This window comes from Helianthus annuus, chromosome 2, assembly GCF_002127325.2.
Source record: "Helianthus annuus cultivar XRQ/B chromosome 2, HanXRQr2.0-SUNRISE, whole genome shotgun sequence".
Classification (NCBI taxonomy): domain Eukaryota; kingdom Viridiplantae; phylum Streptophyta; class Magnoliopsida; order Asterales; family Asteraceae; genus Helianthus; species Helianthus annuus.
Window position 1 is genome coordinate 168187698 of NC_035434.2, and position 15144 is coordinate 168202841.

A 15144-nucleotide genomic window follows, 5' to 3' on the forward strand; every position below is an offset into this window, starting at 1 on the left:
TAGCTTTAATAAAAAAATTGTATTTAAAATAATATTTTTTTTAAATAAGCATTTTTATTATTTATAATAAATTTATAGAATAAATTAAAACTTAAATCATATTTGTTAGTAAAAAATGTTGGGTTGGGTTGGGTCACTAAGAGCATTCACATCCATTCCACTATATTTTCACTCTAAATTACACTAAAAAACACTACATTTTCTCTCTCTTTTTCAATTAAATAATATTTTTTATACCTTTATCATTATCTTTTCTCTCTCCTTCACTCACAACCACTTTCAAAATATATTAAAAAATTATAGGGGAGGAATAGTGTCCCCCCAAATATACAGATGAACAGTAACATTTTCTCTCTCCTCCACTCACAACCATTTTTTATACTCTTCATATTTTAAAAACACCACACACATAATATGATTCCTTGGATGTGAATGCTCTAATGGGTGTAAAAGGTTGAGTTAGGTTAAGTTGTGTAGGTGGAAGAGAGAGAAATACATATTTTATTGTAGGCTCATTCTATTCCCACCCCCCTAATTCCTGATTACACCCCCCCTATCAAAAACATCACATCCATCAATCATTTGGTTTTTGTTTTTAGCCTGTTTTGTCTTTTTATTGTCTTTTTTTATTCATTTATTTAATTATTAGTTATTTAGTATTTGTTTGTATTTGTTTATTAATTAGTTATTATTATTATTATTATTTTTATGATATAGTATTTATTATTAGTTTTTATTGTTATAATTTATCAAATTATATTTATAGCTGTAACAAAAGCTATATAAAAATAAGTACTTTTTTACAAAATTATTATCATTTAATAATTTACATACCGAGGTTTAATCTATACTCCCCCCAAATGTAGCAGGTTGTGCTATCCAAGACTTATACATATTTTGACGTGATTCAAATATATTCTCCCAGCCAGCTACATCATTTTCTCTCATTAATTTCCATAGGTTGTTTGTGCTGGCAATTGGATACTCTCCTTGCAATTCTACCATTATAAAATGGTTACCATTCACGTGTGTAATTGTAATTATTTTTTTTTCTGGGAACTCGTGAGGGCCTCTCCAAAGCGAAAAACAAGTAGAACTGTTTCTTTTTTCTTGAGATAAAAAATGAACGATCACATTAAACTTGTTCGCAATCAAGAATCCTGCCTCTGGCATAATCATCCAGTGTTTTTCAGGTGCAAACCCCGATCCTGACCAAGCCAAGGACGTGAACACATCTTTGAATGAGCCTAAGAAAGCCTTAGTGTACTTATTTCTAAACTCGAGTAGCTCTTCCATCAGTGATCTCCGGATAAATAACCATTCATCTTCACCGTAGCCGAGAGCAGAAGCTGTCGCCCGAAACCCACAATTTCCATCACCTAACACGTTATGTATGCGTGTAACATACGCATGGAAGATTTTTGGAATTAGATGAATATAGTTGTGTATCACCTGTGATGCTTGATCTTGGTTCAACCCCATGAAGTAAAACAAGACCCTTAACATAGCTAGATTATATAACTAAGTTGAAACTTGAAACATGGGAATTAAAAACTATACCTGATCTGTTGAAAATCCAGACATCTCTTTAACTTTTCTGAATGCTATGATGAAACATAAATAGATCACTCTTTGAACAAGTAAATTTATGCAGCTCTTTGAATAGCTTTCTCAAGTATATGAAGCGAATGCACTGAAGTTCCCAATTTTGGAGGAAACTGGTGATATTTTGGAGGAAATATCAACTATTTAATATCACCACATAGAACTTGCAGCAATAATAGCACGGCTCATATGAGCTTTTTGTGTTCATTATTATATCACCACGAGATAGTTGTACACCAATAATTTGAGCACTAAAAAGGTAAAAAAAAGTAAAAAGAACTAATAATTTGAAACCACCACCACAAATATTTTATCAATTTTAATAATAATAATAATAATAATAATAATAATAATAATAATTCATTACTAATAGTAAATAATAATAATAATAACAACAAAAATATAAAAAGACAATAAAATAAAATAAAAAAGACAACAAAAAGACAAAAAAAGACTAAAAACAAAAACCAAATGATTGATGGATATGATGTTTTTATAGGGGGGGTGTAATCAGGAATTAGGGGGGGTGTTTATAGTATCACCCTTATTGTAAGGTTGGGTTGGGTTGGGTCACTAAGACCATGTGTAGTGGTAGAACACTATAATGCCCCCACCATGGGGCGTTTTGCGCCATGTGGCGTCCTAGTCAGCAAGGGGGCATTATAGCAAAAGTGGTGTAGTGGTGAAGAATTATAATGCCCATATTATTTTTAATGAAAAAAAAAAGAAGTGAAAAGCATGTCAGACAAAAGCTCCAAAAGTGATTGGAGGAACAAGGTGAAAAGTGAGGGTGGGCCACAAAAGTCAAATGCATGTCAGAAATTTGGGCGTTTAAATAAAAACGCCGGCCCCTATTTTTTTCGAAAATCACGCCTGAAAACGCCCCCTGTAATGGGGGGTTGGGCGTTTTAGGGCGTTTTCGGGCAATTTTTTTTTAAAAAAACGCCCCATTACGCTTGGTCTAATGGGAGTAGTCTAACTAAACCATTGACACTTCAACGTTACACCATGTTCCAATCATACCATAGGCTACTAATTTTGACCCGAACCTATAATAATTGACTCATATTCTTGTGGCATGTCAATGTATATTGTATACTCAAATCAATATACAACTAAAACAAAACATCGGTAATATATACATACAAATATAACAATTTCAAATATTTTATTTATTAAGAGACAAGCTACAAAAAAAAACACGTCAAATAGGTTAAAAGACATCGCTTTCTAAGCAAGGAGTCAAGTCTTACAAAAAATTGTTACATTTAACACCGTGTTATATATACTAACTAGTATATGATACGACATTTTCGATGATAGTTCCGTTGCAATTTGTCAGTGTCGCTACAAAGGATTAAAGGAAATAGGAGTGCTTGATGTTGCTACAACAAATCTGTTGGATCGGATCTTAGATCCTTCTGGACTTGACCTGACCCAACCCGAAAATTAGGGGTGTGTAATAACTGAACCGAAAACCAACGAAACCGAGCCGAAATTAACTGAAACCGAATTAACCGAAAGTCGATTATCGGTTATTTTTTTTTACCATCGGTTAACTGAAATTAACCGAATCGAACAATTTATATTTTCAGATATTTCTAGTTTTTATGCCTCCATTCCATTTATATATACTTCAATTTCATTTATTTATAACTCCATTTCATGTATTTATACCTCCAATACATGTGTTTCTAAGCAAAAATTTTAGCCGTTGTTTGATTTGGTTATTAACCGAAAATAACCAAGCCGAAAACTAACAAATTAACCGAATTACCCAAACCGATTAACCGATGACTTCGGTTACAAATACAATTAATGTTGACAACCGAACCGAATCGAACCATACACCCCTGCCGAAAATAATGTACCGGGCAATATTACAGTTTTGACCCTAACTTATCCACATCATCAATTTCCCATGTGCATAACAAAAGAGAGGGAAAGTAAATGAGTAAATGAACACATGAAAACTTTCTTTAAATATGAAAGAGATGTAACCTTACAAGATGAACCCACCACCCTTTTTCAGAGGCCCAAAGATTCTTCTATCATTAAATGATTCACCATCATCATCATAAACCCCAATAATTCCCTTTTGAACACAAACACAAAATGCATTCTATCTTCAACAACAGCTTCCCTCTATGCCTCACTGGAGTCGCATACTATCATCAACATTCTAGTGCTAAACGGTGTCTCTTTACTCGTGTTTTTATTACACACTTTTGCGGTTGAGTATGCGATTTTGACGTGTATATTGAAACAGGATTGCGGATCATGATAGGAAACGTGAAGAAATTAAGCCGGCAAAACCGGATATTAGTGGAATCAAAGGCGAGGTAAGAGAAAATGATGATCAAGCGTCACTTTGTCGCGCTTCTTGTATAGCTAAAGCTGCGTAAGGTATTAGAGTAAAGTACACGGATGGTCCATGTGGTTAACCAAAATTTTGGATTTAGTCTTCAATTTTTTTAAAGTACACAGATGGTCTCTGTGGTTTGCTTTTTTTTAACACATTTAATCCTCAACTTTTGCCAAAAATACATGGATGGTCCCTGTGGTATGCACTTTGTAACACATTTAGTCACTAAATATTAGGGACTAACTATGTTACAAAGTGCAAACCACAGGGATCATCCATATACTTTTGACAAAAGTTGAGGACTAAATATGTTATAAAGTGCAAACCACAGGGACTATCCGTATACTTTTAAAAAACTGAGGACTAAATTCAAAATTTTGGTTAACACAACGACAATGTGTGTATTTTACTCTAATTATTGTTGTACTGTTGTGATCTTCATGAATTGGACTAATTGGTCATGTATTTGCCATATGTGTAAGATTAAAACTATTGTGATATTATTATGTCGTGAAATGATTTGTTGATTAATTTTTATATATCGATCTTAAATTGAAATTAACAATGTGGAATTGTGGATGAATGCATTGAATGTTGCTTCCAATTAATTTCACTTGTTCTTATTATATCATGTCATGATCATGGAAAAAATGTTTGTTTAGATTGTGACGTGTTTTATCCTTATTGTGATAGATAATATCTAAGGATCAAGATATATTTTTTTTTAACTCGGGCTCGAAGTTAAACGAGCCAATCTTGCGCGTATGGTTTATTTGAACGAGCTGAAATTCTAAGCTTGAGCTCCGCTCGTAAAAAAACTCAAGTCAACTTGTTTTTTTAATTATAATAAAATACAATATTTTTTGAACATAATTTATAAATAGACTTAATATATTTAATAAATTGTACAAGTCATGGTATAAGTTCAATAAATAAGCATATTCAATTTTAGAAATAAATAATTTCCTAGCACATAGATTACTCGTACCCACCTAGAAAATTTCACAAATAGTAAAACCCTTGATAGGATCTAAACATAAACAGGGTAAAATGTAGGCAAAAGTTACTACAAATATATATATTTGACAATTAATTTTTGATATGTCGATCTTTAATTTGCTATTAACAAGGTCGAATTGTCATTGTCGATGTATACATCTTGTATTGTTGCAAAAAAACTACAAAAGAGTGTGATTCTAGCCCAGGGGTGGGTGTGGTGGTGTTTATAAGGCAAAAATGTTGCTTCCCATTAGTATGACTTGTTCTTATCATGTCATGATGATGGAAAAAATGTGTTTGTGTGGATTGTGATTTTTTTTTTACTTTTTTCTTCTGTGATATTATCTAACCAGCAAGTCAAGCCGGGCCACCTTCAGCTCAGGCTTGAAATTAAACGAACCAATTTGACTCGACTAGTTTATCTTAATAAGTTGAAATTCTAAGTATGAGTTTGGCTTGTAAAAAGCTCGAGTCGGCCTGTTTTTTTCCTCCTCAAGTTTCAACAAAAAATAATAAGTTCTTGACATTATTTATAAAAATAGAGTAGCAAAGTGTAAATGAATCGAAAACCGAACCGAACCGATCATAGTCTTGTTCATGTTAGTTCATTTAGCATCGAACTTGTTCAGAAATGGTTCACGAACACTAACCGAATAAACATCCAAATCTTTAAAAGAATCAGTCGAAAACCCGAAACGAAACTGCCCTCTTCTCAATCTGGGTTGCAAGTAATATACACAACTCACAACCCATAAGGTTTTTTTTTTTTTTTTTTTTTTTTTTTTTTTTTTTTTTTTTTTTTTTAAGGTTGATGTTTTTTGTTTGTTATAGGTTTCAGAAAACTAATGGATGATCGAATCTTAGCAAACACTTTGCTGTTTATTTTATGTAATAAGTTTTAACTAGAATGTGCTAACTTGTTTTTGGACGACTTGTTTTATTTATTTTGTAGAGCTTGTTTATTTTTGTGTATTTCACATAATGGACTAATAAAACTCAAACCGTGGAACCAAATTGTTGGTAACGGTCCGGTTTGGTTATAAATTTCAATGGTTTAGTTTTCGATAATAAAAAACCGTTATTAGTGGTTTGACTCGCAGTTTAACCCAAGAACCATCAAAACCGGACTGTGAACAGCTCTAGGTTGCATCCTCCCAACTAGTTAATGAAGAGCTAAGGTCAAGGCAAAACAGGGGTGTGCAATAACTGAACCGTTAACCGAAACCGAAAACCGACAAAACCGAACCGAAATTAACCGAAACCGAATTAACCGAAAGTCGGTTAACGGACTTTTTTGAGTAAACTGTCATTATGGTCCCTGTGGTTTGGTCACTTTTGCCACTTTAGTCCAAAACTCAAACTTGTTGCATCTGGGTCCTTGTGGTTTCAGTTTTATTGTCATTTTGGTCCAAAAATGAAATCAGGCCATATTTGTCTTATAAAATCCTGCTATTTTGTACTTTTCCGAAGGGGCAAAATGATCATTTTTTAATAAATAAATACCATATTTTATAAGATAAATATGACCTGATTTGCCCCTGAGGAAAATGACAAAATTGCAGGATTTTATAAATTATAAGACAAATATGACCTGATTTCATTTTTGGACCAAAATGACAATAAAACTGAAACCACAGGGACCCAAATGTAAAAGGTTTGAGTTTTGGACTAAAATGGCAAAAGTGACCAAACCTCATGGACCAAAATGGCAGTTTACTCGATATTTTTTTTTACCATCGGTTAACAGAAATTAACCGAACCGAATCATTTATTTCTTTATATATTTTTAGCTTTTATACCTCTATTTCATGTATTTCATGTTTTATACTTTCATTTTATGGCAAGATGTGGATAAAGAAGGAGTAGACAATCAATATTGGTAAATGTATCAGATTCGATACATGGTGTACATGCAGGGACGACTTAACTGTTTTGGAGGCCTAAGACAAAGTGAAAAATATGGGTCCTTTTTACAAAGTCATCGTTATAAGCTCTCCTTTACCCAAGTTGAGACAAGCAATAATAAACTAAAAATTTTGTTGTTGGCGAAATTAACTAATAATGCATCTAGTTTGATTTTTTGTTTTCCTTTTCAAACTACCCTTATTTTTTTTTCGAGCTGATGCAAATTAACTAATAAACTAAGGTAGTGTTTGGTATACATGAATGCAAGATGGAATAGAATGGATTGTAAGGGAATAAAAAAAATGGTGTTTGGTTAGTCAAAAAAATGAAATCATCTATTACACAATGAATCTCATTCCTTCTAAACACCCAAATTCTTTCTATCCACCCATTTTTTTTCTTTCCATTTCATTCCGTCTTCCACCCTTCATGACCATCACCACCCTCCCACCACAACACCACAACCACCCACCACGACCACCACCCACCCTCCCCACCACCGCAGGAGATGCATAAGAGTAATGAATTGCTTCTTTATTTTTTTAACTTGGGGGCCAAATACTAATGGAGGCCCAAGGATAAAGTATTTATTAATGAAGTCGGCTCTGAGTGCATGGGTCGGTTTTAGACTCAAACAATCAAAACAAAAAAAAAATTTGTTTTTTAGACAGAATCAGTTTAGTTTTAGGTTAATAATCGAAATTTTGACTTACCAATGGGGTGGTGGTCTATTGGCAAAGGCAAAACACCTAGGTTGGGAAGATGAAGGTCTTGGGTTCAAGTCCCACGAACGATATGGATTAAAGAAATTAGCCTTTCAAAAAAAAAATCAAAATTTTGAGTGGGTTCAAATTTTGACTTAGGTAACTATGGGTGAGTCAACATGTATAAAGATTTTGAGTTTGAATCATGTAAACAAAAGGGAAGACAACAAAAGGATCCAACTTATGATCTCTTAATGTAAACAAGTTTGAATCATGCAAACCAAAGTTAAAGTCCAAATGCTAGTGAGTCAACATGTATAAAGATTTTGAGTTGGAAATTTTGAATCTAACAGATGGATGGATCTAAAACTAAAAGTCCAAAACTTGTTACATTTTTCAACTTGTTGTAACAATTATATATAAAATTCGTTTGTATCGGTAATTCATAATATGTCACTACAATAATATCATCAATAAAATACATAATAACTACGCTAGAACCCCGTGTATTACACGGGTTGAATAAATGTAATTTTATATATTAAATAATAAAAAATTATATCTTTATTAAACAAGTATATTGTACGGGTTAAATAAATGTAATTTTATATATCAGATAATAAAAAAAAAGTCATATCTTTAAAAATCATGTGTATTACACAGGTTAAATAAATGTAATTTTGTATACTAAATACTAAAAACGTCGTATCTTTAAAAAATCCTTGTATAATCGGGTTGAATAAATCTAACAAATGATAAAAAGATTACATCCTTAAAAACTTCGTATATTACATGTGTTGAATATATCTAACAAAGAGTTATATATTTAAAAACCATGTGTATTACACATATTAAATAAATGTCATTTTGTATATTAATTAAATACTAAAAACGTCGTATATTTAAAAAAACCCGTGTATAGTCGGATTGAAAAATCTACCAAATAATAATAATATTTATATCCTTAAAAACTCCGTGTATTACACGTCTTGAATAAATCTAATTTTACATAGCAAATTATAAAAAATTATATCTTTAAAAACTTCGTGTATTACACGGGTTATATAAATGTAATTTTGTATAGTAAATAATAAAAAAAAATTTAAAAACATCGCGTTTTACACGAGTTGAACAAATATAATTTTAGAAATATATTAAATTAACAATTTAGTTTTGAGGATAATATTTTATTAAAGTATGATAAGATTTAATATTAATTTATTATTTATTTAGTTAATATAAGATAAGTATAGATTTAAGGATACCTTCAATGAATGACACATGTTCAAAAATTGATTTTTTTTATTATAGTAGATAGATATGACAAATATTGTAAGTTTTAAACAAAAACACCACAAATAGTATACTTATTTTGTTAACATCAAAATTTTTAACACCTTAATTCCACCTTTACTATTCACTTGCAAGGATTTGAACCCATGACCTCACATTTGTAAAAAGGGACACCAACAAAAAATATAGTTTGTATCGTGGACCTCGTGGTAAGTCCATCGTGTATGCGTGGGAGGTCGCGGGTTTGATCCTGCACATGCTCCTCCCCCTTTTTTTCTAGCCCCCCCCCCTTTTATCTTTTTTCTGTTTTTATCTTTTACCTTTTTCCTATATTTTTTTTTATCAAATGCCCAATTTTAGTTTATTGTGTCACACCCCGATATTTCCACATATTACCGGTGGGCCCGGTGGGGAGTATCGTGACGTAGTTGATATCATCATTGTCAATACACATAATATAATGGCACAACGGAAGGCTTGGTGAATAAACTATTACAAACCATAATGTATGAGTGTTCGAGTTTAAGAATATACAGACTGGAATGTAATAAGATCCACAGGCGGATCATAAATGTACAAAGAAACAAAAACAACAAACTTAAGGTATCTTATGGATTTTCAAGGTCCACACCCTATAGCTCCAGCCTATTACGAGAGGTGCCTGTCAATTCAGTCTTTAAGAAAATACATCAGTTTACACTGGTAAATACAATTAATTGACTCTTTTGAAAATATTTATGAAAATTGATTTAAGTGCACATGGCACAAATCATTTATATGTTTGTCATACAATTGGGGCCGGTTGGAGGCCGGTCGTGATTAACCGACTCACCACTTATAGAACCCACAAAGGAGTTATCCCCAACATGTGGGTTTATATTTTAGCATTTGCATCTGTCAGGTGTATGCTGTAACAACTCTCACTAAAAACAATAATTAGGATGATAATTATCTATTATGGAAACCCTAATTAAGACACCCAAGTGATTCTACACAATCCTTAAAATTTTCAGAACAATCGGAAACAGGATCAGGGCCCCTAAAACTCAAGGGGGGCAAACCCTAGTTTAATAATTATCTAAAATAAACGTTGCTAGCATCTGATTGGCTGAAATTTTGAATCACCCAAGCTTGTCCCGAGCCTAGGCAGCCTATGAATTAGACTGCTTAACTTACGGACCGCAAGGGAAAGGGCTTACGGTCCGTAAGGGAGTCCCAAAAATTAGTATAAATAGCCGACCTTGGGACTTGCCTTCTGAATTGAAAACGACGTAAATTGTCCCTGTGTACGTCGAGTTAGAGTTGTTACACTACAATAAAACACACACGAATCACGAGGTGCTGCCGCAATCAGGGTAATAACTCGATCGCTATTACGATTCAACGTCCGATCGATTATAACTATCCAACGATTGTCTGAGTGCTGCTCAAATTGAGCTTGTACTTTGATTATTCGTCGTGATTTCGACTTGAATATTTGAGTGCTGTTCGAATTCGGACTATGCTCTATTATTCGTTGTGAATCCGATTGAATTATTAAGTATCACACTTGTTAATCGATGTGAGGGTTTGATCTCGTGAATTGACGTAACTGCTGAATTAGTTACTAACCCGTTTGTGTGCGTGCATTGTTAATTAAATTAGGTTAATCACAGGCAAATCAGTAAGGCTTAAACTCTGCTCGTAAAATCTGCAATGTGAGTCATTCTCTTTTTATCAACTGTTTTACAATACCTCAAATTATTTTCAAAATGTTATAATTACAGGGATTAAGTTGTGGTTATCTTAACCGCTGGCTAGTGGGGTATTGTGCACATTACTAATTTCTCACAGTTAGGCAATAAGCCCTAACAGGGGTTAGGCTAATAAGACCTAACAGTGACAAAACGTCACTAATTGGGTGACTGGACCCAATAGTGGTATGACCATCGTCACACGGGTGGCAAGGCCAGATATAATTAAGATACTGCCATAGTAATCGCTCTTATGCTGTAATTTATAACTATGGGTCATTTCATAAAACCTGAATGAACTCACTCAGTATTTCCCGCTGACAAAACCTTTTTAAAACACGTTTCAGGTAATTACAGTAGATTGGCGTAAGGATTGGATCCGGTACTGAAAGGACTTCAAGAAGTGGCTTATTTTATTATATAAATCAACTTAAGAAATATTGTTTTTGGGTTTATCCCGTATTAAAAGCTACCTTTGTAAAACATGGAATTTATTCCATCTATTTAATAAAATCCGGTGTTCCTAAACTCTGATATTTTTCCTAACTCACGGTCCTGATGAAATTTCCGCTGCAATGTTTTTCAAAATAATCACCGGTACCACTTGACTGCTCGCGGCTTCCGACTCCGGCCAGGATGGGGTCGGGGGTCGTGACAGAAGGTGGTATCAGAGCTAAGCCACTGCTTTAAGCCTATAAGTGTTGTGATAACAATACTTAAGCTTAAATAAAAGAGTTAGGAGATTAACTGGTAGCACATCTGATAGCATCTAGACTTGAACATAAGAAAAGATGCCTTAGTATAAACTAAGCCACTTGTTTAGAGCAAGTAGGTGTTATAATAATAATACATAAGCTTAAACGGAAAGTTAGAAACTTAATATTATCTGATAGCACTCCGGATGATATTTAGACTTGAACTTAAGAATTTTGCTTTAAAATAAACTTTAAGGTAAATTACTTATATAAGTACAATATTGGTATTCCATAAGAATGACGAGTAGCAGGCAATAGTACTTAACTGCTTCTTGCTTATTGATATTATTTGGTCTAGAATAAGATATGTTACAGAAATATAAATTTCCTTGATTTTGGATAAAATCCCTAATAAAAGAGGCACTTTTAAAATCTTGAAAAGATACTATTTATGGGAAATAGAAAATTTTCTCCTACAAAACTGGGTATAGAGTAGCAGACTCTCCAGCTTGTCCGGATATACTGAGGTTAGCTCTCCGGCGCGAACCGGGTAAGATGGGGTATATAAAATGTCAAACAAGTGACAAGATTTCCCTAAATAGTATCATGACCAAATATTTGACTGGTTCTTGGAAACATGAATCTGATAAATACATTAACCTTATAAAGGGTATGTATATTACAACATGTGAAATATACGATTATATAGATATGTATATCTATAAGAAATTCCAAAAGCCATAACAATTGATAATTAAGAATAAAGCATAAGTATATGTGTCAATAACAAATCTAGATTCCTTTGTCAAGAATCTCTTACATATATCGATATCAAACATTATTTCGTTTGATCATCCACCTCGTAACTCGAGCGCTAACATAAAACAGTGGAAACTCTATAAGCTGGAACACCATCAAAAATATAAGAATTTCCAATACATTACCATAAACTATTAACGCCAGTAAGAAGCATGTAAAGTTGTGATAATGCACAAGAAAACACATGAAACTTAAATTATACGTCCACATACGTCGAAGTTTATCACACACGACTTCCAAGGCAAGACCTATGAAAAATATAAATTAGGCACGATGATACCAACACTAATTCCATCAGTAAAAGAACTCCTAATAAAAAAAAAATCGGCACTTTGCCACATGATCTTACAAACGATCAAAATATCGCTGAGGTACGTTGGAACAATATTTCACAACCATCGGTGCACAGTCTAATTATAGTCATAATTATTGGCACCACAAAAGAAGTCATCTACCTTTGCAAATCACCTATTTCATTTCATTTCATTCGACATTCCTTGGTAATGTCACTTAACAAAGGTTATCACACGAAGTTCCAGATAAAGTTCTTATATTTCCTTCAGTGCAATTCTGACTTCTGCCTATAAATAAGTTGACTTTCGTGTTTCTACTTCTTTCAATGGTCATCATACCATAAAGATTTCTTTCATAGTAGCAAATATTGATCCATTTCATTTCTTGGTAAATCTACACGGTACACATGCACTGTTTGTTGTACATGTGGTTCATTTGAGTTACAAAGACCATAGGAGGGTTTCATTCCAATTTGTTGTTTTATCAAAAGTTCAAATCTCGTTTTACTATACTTGATCTTTGCATTTATAAACCACGTTTATTGCAAAACGTTGACTCTTTGATATCAAGTCAATAAGTTTCTTGAAAAAACTCAATTCCCTTTAGCATACATGGTTTTGTTGTAACCACATCCAAAATTTCTTAGTGATACATGAACTCGTTTTGTTTACACCCAGTTCAATTATTTGAACTTGCTCGCAATACGTATTCAATTCGAAGTCCCATATGATGGATTGAAACCATCATATTCAAAATAGTCCCAACAAGCACTTCAATTCTCTTGAACCATAACATGCTTGTTTAGTCCTAGAAATTCATCAAATCATTTCTTTGATCACGATCACTTTGTGATAACATTTTCACAAATTTGAAGATTGCGCTAATCTAGGATCTAATTATTTATTATTTATATTGAATCCGCTTTGTTGATTTATTTTATAAAAGCAATCTTAACACAATTGTGTGCTAAGATAATGATCCACCATTTCATGTCCTAATTCCGTAGTCCTTACAACCTCAATCGAGCCTTTCGTGATATTTCTTACCTTATCATCATTGATCGAAAAACATTATATAAACTTAATTGATTATATATAGAAACTTACAATATAGTATTCCTGTATTTAAAATTTTGTTAAAACCATTAAGGTAAAGAATTTATATTTTTACGTATAAAATTTTGTTTGAAGTATACTCTCATTTAAGTTTATGCATTTATTATTGGCAATTAATATTAGTAATATTATTAGTATTATTATTTTTAGATACTAGAGTTATTATCAAGGGCATGTATTGAATAGTCTAGCCTTAGTTAGGCATGGACTGGCCACCTATGCTTAAACAAGGCAGCACTAACCAATATCTAACCATGATAATAACTATTTAGTAAATTTCAATTATATATATATAAAAATATTTTATATTATATATAGAAATATATATACTTTGTATTGTAAAGAGAAGACATATTTTCATAAAACAATCAAAGGGACGAATAAAATTATCTAAATAATTGTCTAAGTATTCATGAACAAGACATATTATAAATAAATGTTCATCTTGATTAATATTTCACAACTATTAATAGAAATATTCTTTTATAAATATATATATTTATCAAATGTTATTTATGCAAGCCAATATTTAAGTATGCTTGATATTAAAATAAACATTTATTATTTTACTTTTATGATTTAAAATACCTTATTATAAAATCTTATAGTTAAACATACTTGATTTTAAAAATGATAATCGTGAGTTCTAGGATATTGGGTAAACCTATTTATAAAACATATATCATTATATTGTCAAAATTACCACGGGTTTTGATATTTTAAACCTATCTATACTTATTTATTATTCTAGGAAAAGGTATTTACTAAATCAAAAGATCACCTATCTTTAATCAAACCTTTTGATTAAAATCATCTGAATACAATTATGTATTAAGACAAAAATACACTAACTTTATTATCTTTTCATGTATTCTTACAAATCACCCATCTCAGCACATTGATTTTCTCATATCATAATTCAATATTTGACAAAACATTTTCATGTTTTCATTTCATTTTGACCCAGTCAATCTTAAGTTTTCCTTAGGTATCAATCAAGGTAAGTTTTCTTCTGACAAAGAATTTTATTAAATCCAAAAAGTTCTTCACATTCATTCTAAAAATCTATAGATCATATATCTTTTGGCTTAAACATAATCACCTTGGAAACTATATCATTTCACCGGAATATCTCATCTATTGAAATATCCAAATTCGCTTCCTTGAAACTCTCAAATTCAAAAACGATAAATTTATTTGGTCATCATTGAATTCTTTCAATCATTACAAACACTTTGTAGCGTCCGAATAGATTTGTAGCCTGTGCTAAACCCTATTCATACGCCATTTGTTTGATTTGTCATATTCTTGGTACAATTATGAACTCAAATTACGATACACTAAATTCTATTATCCAGTACCATTTAAGTAAACGATATTGATTTTCGGATAATCATTAACAAATCATTTTCCATACTTCCATTCACAAATAGATATTTATTAATTCGGAATCTCCCTCAATTGATCAAAGTAAGTTTATTTCGAATATTGAATCCAATCTATAAAAAAATTCATACCCCTCGAAATATCTTTTGATTCCATTCCCACGATACATTGTTCAAAGAAGAAACATAACCCCAAGAAAATATCATAGCCCAAATCTCGATGACGAGATTT

General features: G+C 32.0%; 1 long non-coding RNA gene across 1 annotated transcript; it reads left to right on the forward strand.

Moving 5' to 3' along the window:
* Positions 1-3624: 3624 nt before the first annotated feature.
* LOC110907609 lies at positions 3625-4509 on the forward strand. The gene is made up of 2 exons (XR_002573970.2): positions 3625-3800; positions 3875-4509. It is a non-coding gene; the product is annotated as an uncharacterized LOC110907609 (long non-coding RNA).
* The last annotated feature ends 10635 nt before the right edge of the window (positions 4510-15144 follow it).